The sequence below is a fragment of the Nansenia antarctica genome (genome assembly GCF_963989245.1).
Source record: "Nansenia antarctica genome assembly, chromosome: 15".
NCBI lineage: Eukaryota > Metazoa > Chordata > Actinopteri > Argentiniformes > Microstomatidae > Nansenia > Nansenia antarctica.
This window is the reverse complement of record NC_137685.1, coordinates 29,686,420-29,701,419: the sequence shown is the minus strand read 5'-3', so window position 1 is coordinate 29,701,419 and position 15,000 is coordinate 29,686,420. Positions and strand designations below refer to the sequence as shown.

The 15,000-nt window shown below is 51.0% G+C and overlaps 1 protein-coding gene across 2 annotated transcripts in view; it reads left to right on the top strand.

The window, feature by feature from the left end:
• The window catches only part of kaznb (kazrin, periplakin interacting protein b), a gene marked incomplete at both ends in the record, with an annotated part of 121,048 nt that overhangs the window by 88,414 nt on the left and 17,634 nt on the right, over positions 1–15,000 (top strand). The window lies entirely within an intron of this gene.

Sequence of the window (15,000 nt, the reverse complement as noted above, 5' to 3'; positions counted from 1 at the left end):
TGCTATTGATATTTATTGTCGTTCTATTGTGCCGAGATCCCTTTCTGTTGTTCCAATCACTAACTGTCATTGGAGGAATACAATTTTCCCTCCCTCTCTCTCTCTCTCGCTCTCTCAGTTGTGATCTAACTGGCCTGAAATGTTAGTCACCGACAAGGGTATGATCATAACGGATATTGATCCCCAGGAGAATGTTAGCGAATCTATACGTCACTCGGCCGTTTATGTTTTTCTCCACATAACGACCTTAATTATTTTTTATCGCGCTCGCACAAAAGCCGGACACAAAAGTCCTCCACGACTATAATTCCGATCTTCAGATCGAATCGAATCCAGCCCCCTAGGAAAGCAGGGGAAAATGCATTCTCCCACCATGATGATCAGCTTCGGGACATTCCCATCAGCTTTAAGACAGAAGCACTGTGTCTGAGTCATCCACAATCTCTCTCATCATCCCTCTCTCTCTCCCCCTGAAAGCCAGCTAATATATTAATACTGTACCTGTCTTTTGCAGCTGTCTGTCAACACTTGGTCAGCGGCTGATATTAATACAGAGTGACAGGCTCCGCTGAAGGAAACAGAGAAAGATAATGGAAAAAGAGAAAGACAAGCAAGAGAGAGAGAGAGAGAGAGAACGTGGATATTATCACAGTACTCCTTCTGTGGTAGGGAAGAGATCAGGCCTACAGCAGGAGAGGGAGAAAGACCTTTATTTCTTACGAGAGAGAGAGAGAGAGACCTTTAGTTCTTATGAGAGAGAGAGAGAGAGAGAGAGAGAGAGAGAGAGAGAGAGAGAGAGAGAGAGAGAGAGAGAGAGAGAGAGAGAAGAGCACTAGAGTTCTGAGAGAGTTCTGCTTACTAGCATACATAGACGTCCACTATTCCGGTGCCACGGAGGGAGACAGCGTGTGTTTAGCCTTGATGTGTGAACAGACAGGACACCTTGAAACCTTCTGAATGCGGAGCGGTGAGGAGCGAGAACAAAGGCCGACACAGTGTCATCGGACAGTCAACACCGACGCAGTATCCTTCTCTCTCTATTGATTACAGAAGAACTGAGCTACGGGTTAACCAGGCGCGTGTTTGCGTGTGCGTATGTGTGCGTGCCCGTGTGTGCGTGGGTGCCAGACCGCGGGGTTTCAGCAGTCTTCAACAGTGACAGTATATCATACCGCAGCGTACAGGGAACTCAGGCCTGCGTCGGCCTCTGAGGTGGATCAGAGGGAACAAAGCTTTCTTTGGCGAAGCATCACACACAATCCGAATCGTCATTGTTTCTCTCTCTCACTCTCTCTTTCGGTTGTTGTTTTCCTTTGCGGCCCAAACAAGTGCGTTCATGTCAACACAGTCGACTGGAGAGGACGTGTGTGTGTGTGTGTGTGTGTGTGTGTGTGTGTGTGTGTGTGTACTCAGCAGTTGAGGCTGGTGGAGTTCGAAAACCGCGGAGGACGCGGCTCATTATATTGCATGGAACGGAATGAGGAACGGTATCAAACACACAGTGATTAGTGATGCGTTACACCATTATGTGTTTGATACCATTTCCTCATTCCGTTCCATTGCAACATAACGAGGCGCGTGCGTCCTCAGGTGTGTGTTGTGGTGTGTTCAGTAGGTCAGGTGTACGGGACACTGTGTCCTCTGAGTAGTAGGTCAGTGTGTTATCTTCGAAAGAATGTGTGTGTGTGTGTGTGTGTGTGTGTGTGTGTGTGTGTGTGTGTGTTGTTAGTGTGGTATCATCTGTCTGCCATCAGGTGGAGTGAGAGTGCCACTGCAGTGACTCACCTGGCCTACCACCTGAGGCCATGAAACGCCCTCCACCCCCCTCCCTCCCTCCCTCGCTGTGTGTGTGTGTGTGTGACAGAGAGAGGGAATGGTGTCAGCTGCTGCTGGAAAGGGTTAAAAAGGGGAGGGTTGTGTAAAGCTGAGCTGAGGTGAGGTGGGGGGGGGGGGGGGGGGGGGTTGGAATGGAAACTGCCCCTGGGTGTGTCTCCCAGAACAGGTAACGAGAGAGAGAGAGAGAGAGAGAGAGAGAGAGAGAGAGAGAGAGAGAGAGAGAGAGAGAAGAGAAAAACACGTTCCCTCACGCTCTCACAGGGGAGCACCACTTCCTAGTAACCTATCTGGGTGGAGCCAGTAGGCAGAGCAGGGAGAGAGGGAGCGGCCGGCTAGCTGGGTGCTGTGGTGTGCTCTCTCTGCCTGTGTGCTGTGTGTGTTGTGTTGTGGTGTGTGTGTGTGAATGTCGTCTGGGTTCTGGTTGGCATGCGTATGAGCACACACACCGGTGTTGACCGTGGAGCCCGGCGGTGACTGTGCTGTGGAGGAGGAGGAGGGCATGAGGTCCGGCATGGAGGGACAACATGCGGAGGAGGTGAAACCCGGTGAGTTGAGAGAGAGAGAGAGAGAGAGAGAGAGAGAGAGAGAGAAAGAAAGAGGGGAGGGAGAGAGGGTGAAAGAGAGAAAGGAAGAGGGAGGGAGGGAGAGAGAGAGAGAGTGAAATGTGATTGTGCCATTGAACCCCAGGGAGGTGTGTTTGAGTTCATTTGCACGTGTATGCCCATGTGTGTTGGGTACTCACCTACTGTTTACTATACTGTTTATTTCAATGAGCCGTGTAGTGTGAACCTGTAGTTTCTATCACCGCTGTAGTAGTAAGGATTAGCTATGTTGCGACATTTAGAAATTAAGTTACAACAAAACACTTGATGAAATGTTTTTGATTTTTTTGGAAAAGGGTGTGTTTGAATAATATTGTAGTGCTACAAGCCTCGTTCTACAGCCTTATTGACAGTATTTAATGACTTCCCATACTGTAGACATATTGACCTACATATGACATGTGTTACATGTAGTACAGTAGCACTGCACATCGTATGTATTTATGAATGAGTGAATCTGTTCATCTACCTCGGTGGTGGTGTTTATGGAGATATTTGGCTCAGTGAACACAACACACACCAGGGGAGGACACACTCAAATTTGTAATGCAACGGAACAGAATGAGAAACGGTATCGATGCCTCTTGCCATCCCATGCGTTTACAACAAGCCCGCCCCTCCCATTCCTACCTCCTCCAGCCTCCCCTCTGCGACTCACACACAGCTGAGGCAGGGGAGCAGGACTCAGGAATCTACGGTGTAGTGTTGTTTTGGGAGTGCTGTCAAACCGTGTTCCCATAATGCATCACTGCCGTACTGCTCTAATGACTCTTTTCATTTCTTTGGAGTTTTATTTATTTATCTGTTATTGTTATTGGATAGAGATAATGGAGAAAGAAAGGAGGAGAGGGGAGAGGGGATTTCAGCAGGGAATGGACCGGATTTGTCTGTTTGTGTGTGTGTGTGTGTGTGTGTGTGTGTGCATGTGTTTGTGTGTGTACGTGTGTGGTATGGATGGGTGTGTGTGTGTGTGTGCGTATGTGTGCGTGCCTGTGTGCGTTTGTGTCTGTGTGTGTTTGAGGGGATGAGGAGGCCAAAAAGCTGAGGTCAGAGTTGATCCTGGTGCCTTGCGTAACCCCGCCTGTTGATCTGCTCCAGACCCAGAGGTTTGCATTCCCAATCGTTCGTACCAGATAATGAGTCGGACCGACTGATCCACTGCTGACAGATGGGCTCTCGGTATGAGAGACAGTCTCAGACTCTGTCGCCCTCCCACAACAAGCCCAGTAGGCCTAGTCCTTGGAACAGGATTACCCATAAGGCCTTATGGTCCTCTGTGGCTCAGTCGGTAGAGCATGGCGCCAACAGCGCTTAGGTTGTGGGTTCGGTTCCCGCTGGGACCCTATATACTGAAAAATGTATGTACTCACTGCAGTGTATCTTTGGGTAAAAGCATCAGCTAAAAGCATCAGAGGAAGGGCGTCTACCTCCTCCCAGCCTCCACTGCTGTGTTTACAGTCGTTTCTGGGTGCTTCAAGTATCCCCTAGAGAGCCAATGGGCTGTGACCGATACCCGACGGTAATGTCTCCTAACGGGCCACTCTAACGATCGTCATGGACACACACGTTGTCTTTTATATCAGTGTTCAGTCAAAGACCGTGTTGCATGGGGCTAGCAGGGTGGTGACAGTTGTTGGCGGCGGTGGTGATGCTATACTCTCCGCCTAAGCAGAGGCACCCAGGGTTCCCTGGCAGCGGGCCTAATCTGCTCATAATAAAAAGTGTGAATCAATTACGGCTTCCTCCACTTGGCATGCGCGCGCTGACCCCGGTTGTAATGTAATCTCAGAGCAATTAATTAATGGCAGCTGTTCCCTACAGATTTCACACAAATAAGACAAGACTGTGTTACCAGGGGATCAAGCGAGCAGATGTGTGCAGACTCATAAACACACACACAGGCACGCGGGCGTGCGCGCACGTCGCCCACACACAGGGGCACAACAAAAAACAAAAACACAGACACACACACACACACACAATGCACAATCACACTTGCACAGCACAATCACACTTGCACAGCACTCTAGTGACCACTGTCTGTGTCTGAGCCTCCAGACAGATGAATGTGTCTGCCTTGCATACCGTACAGTAGAAGCCAGGTTGTCATCTTACCTTACTCCTAACCAGAAGTTATTACAGTGTGTTCCAGTGTTCACTGTGTACTACTTTATAAACTGTTTTACTACTTCATAAACTGTTTACTACTTTATAAACTGTTTACTACGTTATAAACTGTGTACTACTTTATAAACTCGTGAGCTTAGAATTATAAGGTTCTATCTCCGTTTAGGGTAGTTCAGAGATATTGAGCATCAAAGTTTTTACATTCCATTATGTTTTGTGAATTACTAACAAAAAAATGTCAACACCTAATGGATCAGATTATGTAAAAAACTAAATTTTGACAAAAATGGAGATAGAACCTTATAATTCTAACGTCACAAACTGTCCCATTCAGAGCTAGGCAGCCTAGTGGTGAGGTAGAGATCAAGGGTCTGGCTCATCGTAATGAAAGGATAGGGGGATGGTATCAATTACATTCAATTACATTGATACCATTCCTCATTCCATTCCAAACAGGTGTTTGAAACCATCGCATGGTCGGGGCCAAACTCGGTGTGGCGTGCAATCAGGAAGTGTAGGCCCAGCTTCAGGTGAAGGTTGTGCATAGTCTGCCAGGCACAGTACCATAGCACATCATTGTTCTTATTTTGTCCACTGCAGTTGTCACAATGAAGGTCCGCGTTTGTTTCTCCAACTCCATAGTTGTTGAAAAAACGATGGATGTAGTCGATGACTAAATCGCTGCCTTTACTCGATGACATCCCTTCATCCATTAAGTCATTCACTTGCTTCGGCGTTCCTTCACAGGAGACACCAAAAAGGCCACACTTGCATGGAGTCAAGAAATACACGGGCTCAAGATAAACAAGTCCAAAAACTCTCCTCTGTCGATGGTTCTTCCGCCTGCTGAAAGATTGTTTATAGCGGTGGCAAGAGCGTCTGTCTCCATTTTGTAAACAAACAAACGCACACACATGCGGACATATTTATGGGGGTGGTTGCAAGCGCCAGTAAAACAAAGGGAATACGCCCCCCCACACAACCGGAATTATATTGCCCCCAAACCCACTCGCGAACAAGCTAAGTTTACTAACAAAGCATTTCGTGATCCTAAAACTGTTGTTTGTTATATATTGAGTGGGCTCTTCTCTTTTCGTAATATGAAAAAAAAGGAAAACACTTTTTTTAAAGAAGCCCTTTGGTCATTTGCGCAACTTGAGAATTGCTGACATGCGGACCGTGTCACATTCCTCATTCCGTTCCAAACACGTGTTTGATACCATTCCCCATTCCATCCCATGCATTACAATGAGCCCGTCCTCTGGTTTCTGCCTCCGTCAGCCTCCCCTGAAACCAGGGTAGTGGATCCTGCCTCCAGCCTTGTTGGCACAGGCCTGTGGATGTCCTGGTTAAGTAAGGTTGTGTTCTGAGCCAGGGTTAGGGCCATGCATAATTAAAGCCCACATATATTATAGAGGGCCTCGGTAATGTCCTGAGTCTGAAATGAACCTGCAGGTGCTGCCCAGGGACAGGGCGACTGGGGACAGAGGGGCCAGGGACAGAGGGACAGAGGGACAGAGGGACAGAGAGGCCAGGGACAGAGGGACAGAGGGACAGAGGGACAGAGAGGCCAGGGACAGAGGGACAGAGAGGCCAGGGACAGAGGGACAGAGGGACAGAGGGGCCAGGGACAGAGGGACCAGGGACAGAGGGACAGAGAGGCCAGGGACAGAGGGACAGAGAGGCCAGGGACAGAGGGACAGAGGGACAGAGGGACCAGGGACAGAGGGGCCAGAGACAGAGGGACCAGGGACAGAGGGACCAGGGACAGAGGGACAGAGGGACAGAGGGACCAGGGACAGAGGGACCAGGGACAGAGGGACAGAGAGGCCAGGGACAGAGGGACAGAGAGGCCAGGGACAGAGGGACAGAGGGACAGAGGGGCCAGGGACAGAGGGACCAGGGACAGAGGGGCCAGAGACAGAGGGACCAGGGACAGAGGGACCAGGGACAGAGGGACAGAGGGACAGAGGGACCAGGGACAGAGAGACAGAGGGACAGAGGGACCAGGGACAGAGGGACCAGGGACAGAGGGACCAGGGACAGAGGGACAGAGAGGCCAGGGACAGAGGGACAGAGAGGCCAGGGACAGAGGGACAGAGGGACAGAGGGGCCAGGGACAGAGGGACCAGGGACAGAGGGGCCAGAGACAGAGGGACCAGGGACAGAGGGACCAGGGACAGAGGGACAGAGGGACCAGGGACAGAGGGACCAGGGACAGAGGGACAGAGGGACAGAGGGACCAGGGACAGAGGGACCAGGGACAGAGGGACAGAGGGACCAGGGACAGAGGGACAGAGGGACCAGGGACAGAGGGACAGAGGGACCAGGGACAGAGGGACCAGGGACAGAGGGACAGAGGGACCAGGGACAGAGGGACAGAGGGACCAGGGACAGAGGGACCAGGGACAGAGGGACAGAGGGACCAGGGACAGAGGGACAGAGGGACCAGGGACAGAGGGACCAGGGACAGAGGGACAGAGGGACAGAGAGACCAGGGACAGAGAGACAGAGGGACAGAGGGACCAGGGACAGAGGGACAGAGGGACCAGGGACAGAGGGACCAGGGACAGAGGGACAGAGGGACAGAGAGGCCAGGGACAGAGGGACAGAGGGACAGAGAGGCCAGGGACAGAGGGACAGAGGGGCCAGGGACAGAGGGACCAGGGACAGAGGGGCCAGAGACAGAGGGACCAGGGACAGAGGGACCAGGGACAGAGGGACAGAGGGACAGAGGGACCAGGGACAGAGGGACCAGGGACAGAGGGACAGAGAGGCCAGGGACAGAGGGACAGAGAGGCCAGGGACAGAGGGACAGAGGGACAGAGGGGCCAGGGACAGAGGGACCAGGGACAGAGGGGCCAGAGACAGAGGGACCAGGGACAGAGGGACCAGGGACAGAGGGACAGAGGGACAGAGGGACCAGGGACAGAGAGACAGAGGGACAGAGGGACCAGGGACAGAGGGACCAGGGACAGAGGGACCAGGGACAGAGGGACAGAGAGGCCAGGGACAGAGGGACAGAGAGGCCAGGGACAGAGGGACAGAGGGACAGAGGGGCCAGGGACAGAGGGACCAGGGACAGAGGGGCCAGAGACAGAGGGACCAGGGACAGAGGGACCAGGGACAGAGGGACAGAGGGACCAGGGACAGAGGGACCAGGGACAGAGGGACAGAGGGACAGAGGGACCAGGGACAGAGGGACCAGGGACAGAGGGACAGAGGGACCAGGGACAGAGGGACAGAGGGACCAGGGACAGAGGGACAGAGGGACCAGGGACAGAGGGACCAGGGACAGAGGGACAGAGGGACCAGGGACAGAGGGACAGAGGGACCAGGGACAGAGGGACCAGGGACAGAGGGACAGAGGGACCAGGGACAGAGGGACAGAGGGACCAGGGACAGAGGGACCAGGGACAGAGGGACAGAGGGACAGAGAGACCAGGGACAGAGAGACAGAGGGACAGAGGGACCAGGGACAGAGGGACAGAGGGACCAGGGACAGAGGGACAGAGACAGAGGTACAGAGGGACAGAGACAGAGGGACCAGGGACAGAGGGACCAGGGACAGAGGGACAGAGGGACCAGGGACAGAGGGACCAGGGACAGAGGGACAGAGGGACAGAGGGACCAGGGACAGAGGGACAGAGGGACCAGGGACAGAGGGACCAGGGACAGAGGGACAGAGGGACCAGGGACAGAGGGACCAGGGACAGAGGGACCAGGGACAGAGGGACAGAGGGACAGAGGGACCAGGGACAGAGGGACCAGGGACAGAGGGACAGAGGGACCAGGGACAGAGGGACAGAGGGACCAGGGACAGAGGGACCAGGGACAGAGGGACCAGGGACAGAGGGACAGAGGGACCAGGGACAGAGGGACCAGGGACAGAGGGACAGAGAGGCCAGGGACAGAGGGACAGAGGGACAGAGGGACCAGGGACAGAGGGACAGAGGGGCCAGAGACAGAGGGACAGAGGGCCCAGGGACAGAGGGACCAGGGACAATGGGACAGAGGGACCAGGGACAGAGGGACCAGGGACAGAGGGACAGAGGGACCAGGGACAGAGGGACCAGGGACAGAGGGACCAGGGACAGAGGGACAGAGGGACCAGGGACAGAGGGACCAGGGACAGAGGGACAGAGGGGCCAGGGACATACCTTAACCCTAACCCTAACCCTAGCACCTAACCCTAACCCTAGTTTTCCCACATGTACTGTATTCCCACACGTACCGTAACATATATATAAAAAGAAGTAATTCTTCCTTCTTCTAGCATCGTAACTGCCAACGGCCCCTGGTCATAGCATAGATTACTTTTTCTTATGATGATGACTGAAGGATAGATGATTGCATGTAGATGAGATGGATGATGTAAGTCGCTTTAGATAAAAGCGTAAATGTAAATGTAGATCACTCTCCAGGCCCTCTATCAGCCCACCCAGTCCCCGAACCGCCCCGAACCGCCCCGAACCGCCCCGCCCCACCCCGGCCCGCCCCAACCCACCGCTGAGACCTGGCCCTAGGGCACTCTATGCAGCCTACACACTCTCTGTGTGATTTGAATGCAGCCTGTCAGCAAAGTGCTGTAGATGTTTAGAACAGCCTCTAATCTCTGCAGCCTCACCGCCCACTCCACTCCCCCACTGATCCGAGCTCTGGAGGGTACTCATTGACGGAACGAATGTGTGTCTTTTTGGCTATTTTTGAAGCGAACCCCCCGTTTCATTTTGATTTGACGTGATCTTCTTATGTAAGGCCCTATATTTGGGTCAGCCTCTTCTGGCTTGAGATGTAAACAAAACGCTCTTTCGTCGTTTTCATATGTGTTAACTATAACACATAACTTATATATGATATGGTTAACACGTATGATCAATTCTATGATTTATTATGGGTTTTATTTCACACAGATTACAGAATGCCTCCTTTTTCGAGGAGGCTCTTCAGTCTCTCGGCTCTGATCGACGGCCATTTTGTGTTTGCTTTTCTTGTGCATTTACATGAGAACACAAAGACAGTTCCTCTCTGCCTCAGGAGAGCTAAGCGATCGTTGTGTGGCTGTTTGGTCGAAGGTCAGGGGAGTCTGGTGGAGGTGCTGACATTTGAAGATGGGCTCATTGTAAATGCATGGCACTGAAAGAGGAATCAAGCACCAATTTCTCATTACGACGAGCCGGTCCAGCTACAGTCAGCGTTAACAGAAAAGTATAAAGAGAAACCTTGTTCTAAGTATACCTCGATATGCCTTGTGATTGACCCTTTGTGACCTGTCGAATCCTCTGTGTAATATTCTCTTGGCTGGGTTACGGTAGAGGATTTTTGTCGGAGGCGCTACGGAGGCGTTGGAGACAGGTGATTTATCACAGGGCTCCTCGCCCACACGCCAGTGATGTGTGAATGTGAGGGATCTCTCAGTTCATCCCTGCTGTACGTCTCTGTGAACGAGGGCTATTATCTCCATGATGGGTTTGATGAAGAGCTGGAGCAGCACCCCTGTCCTTCTCTTTACCGTCATCAGCAGAGGCCGGAGATCAGCAGGCAGCCGCTCATACAGAGTAGATCACCTACATTAGACACACACACACACACACACACACACACACACACATGCAGACACACACACACTCACACACAAATGCAGGCACCCACCCACCCACACACACACACACACACACACACGCAGGTGCACACACACACACACACACACACTCAAACATGCACGCACACACACACTCACACATGCAGACACACACACACACACATGCAGGCACCCACCCACACACACACACACATGCAGGCACCCACCCACACACACACACACATGCAGGCACCGACCCACACACACACACACACATATGCAGGCGCGCACACACACACACACTCACACATGCACGCACACACACACACATGCAGACACACACACACGCACACACAAATGCAGGCACCCACCCACACACACACACACACACATGCAGGCGCACACACCCACACACATTTGCAGGCGCGCACACACACACACACACACACACACACATGCAGGCGCACACATACATATGCAGGCACACATACACATACACACACACACACACACACACACACACACAGACACACACAGAGATAGTCATCCACATCATCTCCTAGGGCCCTTGTCACAGTGCTGTACTGGGGAGGAGGAGCAGGAACATGGTGACACAGCTGGTCTGGGCCTGGAGCCGCCATGGAGATGAACATATTCAGCCTGATCACCAGCTCCTAAACCCTCCACACAAAGGCACCCAAGCAACTGCATATAAAACCCCCGTAATGAAATGCTAAATTAACCACAATTAAAAGAGCTTATTATCAGTGGGTTCATATGTGCATGTGGGCACGTGTGAATATTTCGTTGTAATTGTCGATTACTTAAGGATTTTTTTTTAAAACACTGCAGTATTGTCACAGCTGGTGTTTTAGATTAATACAGTATGTTTGCTTTGTTCAGTGGTAGAATGTCTGCGATGATGGATGTGCCACAGGCGAATAGTGTATTTAGTTAAATCCCACGTTGATGTACGCTCTGAGTGGGTTGTATAAATCCAGCGCCTGTAATCTGTAATCCACATGTGTGGCTAGTCTCAGAGACGACTTTAGACCCTCTACTGTCTCGCGTCTCAGTGAGGATCGAGGACCCTTTTACTGTCCAGGTGGTCCAAGCAGAGGTCCAGGTCCTGGTACCATTGAAGGGGCAGGGGAAGACTCACGTGCAAGGCATGGAATGGAATGAGGGATTGTATAAAACAACCTGTTTGACTCCCATTCCTCATTCCCATTCCCAGCCCCTGTCCTCTGATGTCTACCTCTCCGCCAGCCTCCCCTGGTCTAGTCACACACACTGTGATGTAACACAGCACATCGAGCTGATTAGTGTGGAATTACTGTCAAGTTGCACAAAAAAGGATTTAGACCCAAAAGTGCAAATGAGGGAAAGAGAGAAATATGCGCCGGTGGTGAAACCCTGCGATCCGTGCCAGGTCACCTCTCCACGCCACAGAGCTGATGATTCCCCTAGTTCAGAAGTGCTGCGCTCGCAGAGGAGAGGCTGTTGAGGTTGTTTTTTTTAATCCGAGAAAAATAAAAGTTCAAGAGCATTTAGGCCCGCAGGTCATTTGACTGCTGGAAGGGAATGCTGATTGGATGGTGTCGTACATACCTGTGAGAGGGTGTGGCAGGCTAACCCGTCTTAATCCTCCTGGAATGTGCGGTACAATACGGTAGCTGACGTCGAAGAACCACTGTAACATAATAATATATATCATATATAACGTACACCCACTAAACTTTATTCTAACTTTATTAGAAGCACTATACTAATACTGGGTAGGGGCCTCCCTTTGCTCTTAAAACAGCCTATCTTTATGGCTCTATTCTTGATTCCACAAGATGTTGGGAACATTCCTTTGAGATTCTGGTTCGTGATGACATGATTGCATCATGCAATTCCTGCCGGTGCACTTCAAGATTGAAGCTGTGAATCTCCCGTTCTACCACATCCCAAAGGTGTTCTATCGGATTCAGATCCGGTGACTGGGAAGGCCACTGAAGAACACTGAACTCAGTGTCATGTTCATGAAACCGGTTTGAGACGACTTCTGCATTGTAACACGGTGCATTATCATGCTGGAAGTAGCCGTTAGAAGATAGGTACATTGTAGCCATGAAGAGATGCACATGGTCAGCAACAATACTCAAATAGTCTGTGGTATTAACAGGCTCAAAGTGTGCCAAGAAAACCTTCCCCACACCATTACACCATCGCAAGAATGAGAAGGTGTTCTTAATAAACTGTTTCGGTGAGTGCAGATAATAATATATGCCATTTCATTGACGCTTTTATCCAAAGCGACTTACATTGCAATGAGTGCATCCATTTTTTTAGTATATGATCCTAGCATCCCAGAATCTAAACTACAACCAACATGTCTGAGGTCGTAAGCAGTTAGCATGGGGGTGGGGGTCACAATGATTTCTGAACAGGGCTGTCTCTAGGCTAACGTTTGATGCGTTGTTCTTTTATGAAGCGCGAGTTTATAATAACCGACCGGTTCATGAAAGGGACGACAGAGAGTTCTCTGTGATGAGACGTCGTAATGATGTACCGAGCGTGTGTTCCGTGGACTTGTCCTCGGTGAGTCACAAAGGGAGCTATTGTTTCCATGGTGTTTGTTAGAACCTCTCTCTCCGGCAGCATCCCCCCCCCCCCCAACCCCCCTGTGCACTTTCAAATGTGTGCTGCCGCCGGAAAATGATTGCTTTAAAAAACGTTAAAAGGATTTTCGAGTCTTTCCTAGTTTAATATTTGGCATATGGTGCCCTGAGAGAGATATGCTCCAGGTGATAATAACACAGTTGCTTTGTTGCCTACATTAGCCGCAATGCTACATTATCACTGTCCTCTGTACACTCTTACACATTACTATTCTCTTCCCTTGGGTCCTGTTCCCCTCCGGGGGGGGCGGGAGTGGGGAGCGGGAGGGGGAGGCGGGTAGGAACCAGAGGGCTGGCTCATTGTAAAGGCATGGAACGGAATATGGAATGGTGTCATTGTATCACGTGTGTGTGCGTGTGTGTGTGTGTGTGCGTGTGTGCGTGTGTGCGCGTGTGTGTGTGTGTGTGTGTGCGTGTGCGTGTGCGTGTGTGTGTGTGTGTGCGCGTGTGTGTGCATGTGTGCATGTGTGCGTGTGTGTGCGTGTGTGCGTGTGTGTGTGTGTGTGTGCGTGTGTGTGTGTGTGTCTGCGTGTGTGCGTGTGTGTGTGTGTGTGCGTGTGTGTGTGTATGTGTTTGATACCATTCCTCATTTCATCCCACATGTTTGATATCATTCCTTATTCTATGCCCTGCATGACAATGAGCCTTCCTCCCATTTCTACGTCCCCCAGCCTCCCCAGCAGCCGATCCCCCCCCACACTGGGTGTGTTATAGTGTAGCACCAGCACCAGACCCGCCTGGGGAAAAGTGTGTGTGTGTGTGTGTGTGTGTGTTTGTGTGTGTGTGTGGGAAAATACCGCAGAGAAACTGGCCCCATGTAAGAAATGAACATACCTCTATGTTCTATTTCCAGATTATTGTGGGAACTGACAATCAAACAGTAATCCAAGGATTGTGAGATATATATATATTTCTTTTTCGATTTTTATTTTAAAACATGTTGTGAGATTAGAGCGTTCCCGACTAATGCTTGTCCAATAAAACCCTTCCCCGTTCAGCCCCGCTTATAGAACATAATGCGGCACAGAAAACAGCCAAACATGGAAAGGTAGGCTCAATGGGCTTAAAATGGTGAGGCTTTATCGAATTGACTGACTGACTGTGGCTCTCCTCTCTCCTCTGATCCCCGCTACACTGACACCAGTGTGTTTGATTACCGTTCCTCGTTCCGTTCCGTGTATTACAATGAGCCCTGGCTGTCCTCCGATTTCTACCTCCGCCAGCCTCCCCTCTGCACCACGGCAACCTCCGTACCGGGCTAGAACAGACATGAATAGAATGAGACACTTCAAACCTGTCTGTCACTGTCACAGCATAGGACACACACACACACACACAAACACACACACACAAAGTTTGCGACAAACAGACATCTTAAGTAGAACAACCCCCCCCCCCCCCCCCCCCCCCCCCCCCCCCCCGCCCCCCCTTCTTACCCGTCTGTCAAACAACCACAGGCTCCCTGCTGAGAATGCAAATGGGAACGTTAAATAGTCATTTACAAGGTCAATATCGCTGTTAGGTGTTCTTGTTTGTGTTGCTGCTGCGGGAACAATGGGAAATGTTTGAAAGTGGAAATGTAGTGAAGAATAACTCATGCACATATTTGAGCTGAGGTGATTATAGTTTCAAAGGGCCACGGCTCGCCTAATCATTATGCTCTGAGCTCTTTCTCTCTCTATTGTTCACCCGGCTAATTCCGTGCTAAAACAAGCCGAGGAACATAACATGTTCAATTTATAACGCCGAATATTATATGGAAGGCAGAACGAACGCAGCAAGGGAAATAATTCATTTTTTATGCTGCGTCAATCTAATGCGGTCCAAGGAGACAGTCGTTAATGTGATTTAAGGGTTCCGCATACATAAACCGTGGCCGGTTTCATATTGTATAGGAGGTGTCTTGGTGCAAAAGGACAGTGTGTCTAAGTTACGACAGTGTGCAGTGTTCAGACTTCAGTAGCAGAGGACCAGGGCCGTGTGTGTGGGGTTCTCTGGTGTCCTATTTGTCAGTGTTGATAGCTGCCTGAGTCAGTAATCTGGCCTGGGGAGGATGTGAGGACAGGAGAAGACTGACTGTGGCCTCCAGCGCCAGGACACAGGCTGAGAGAGAGAGAGAGAGAGAGAGAGAGAGAGAGGACATGACATTGCAGCATTGCATGCTAGCAGAGCTGTCTGTATTTTGACA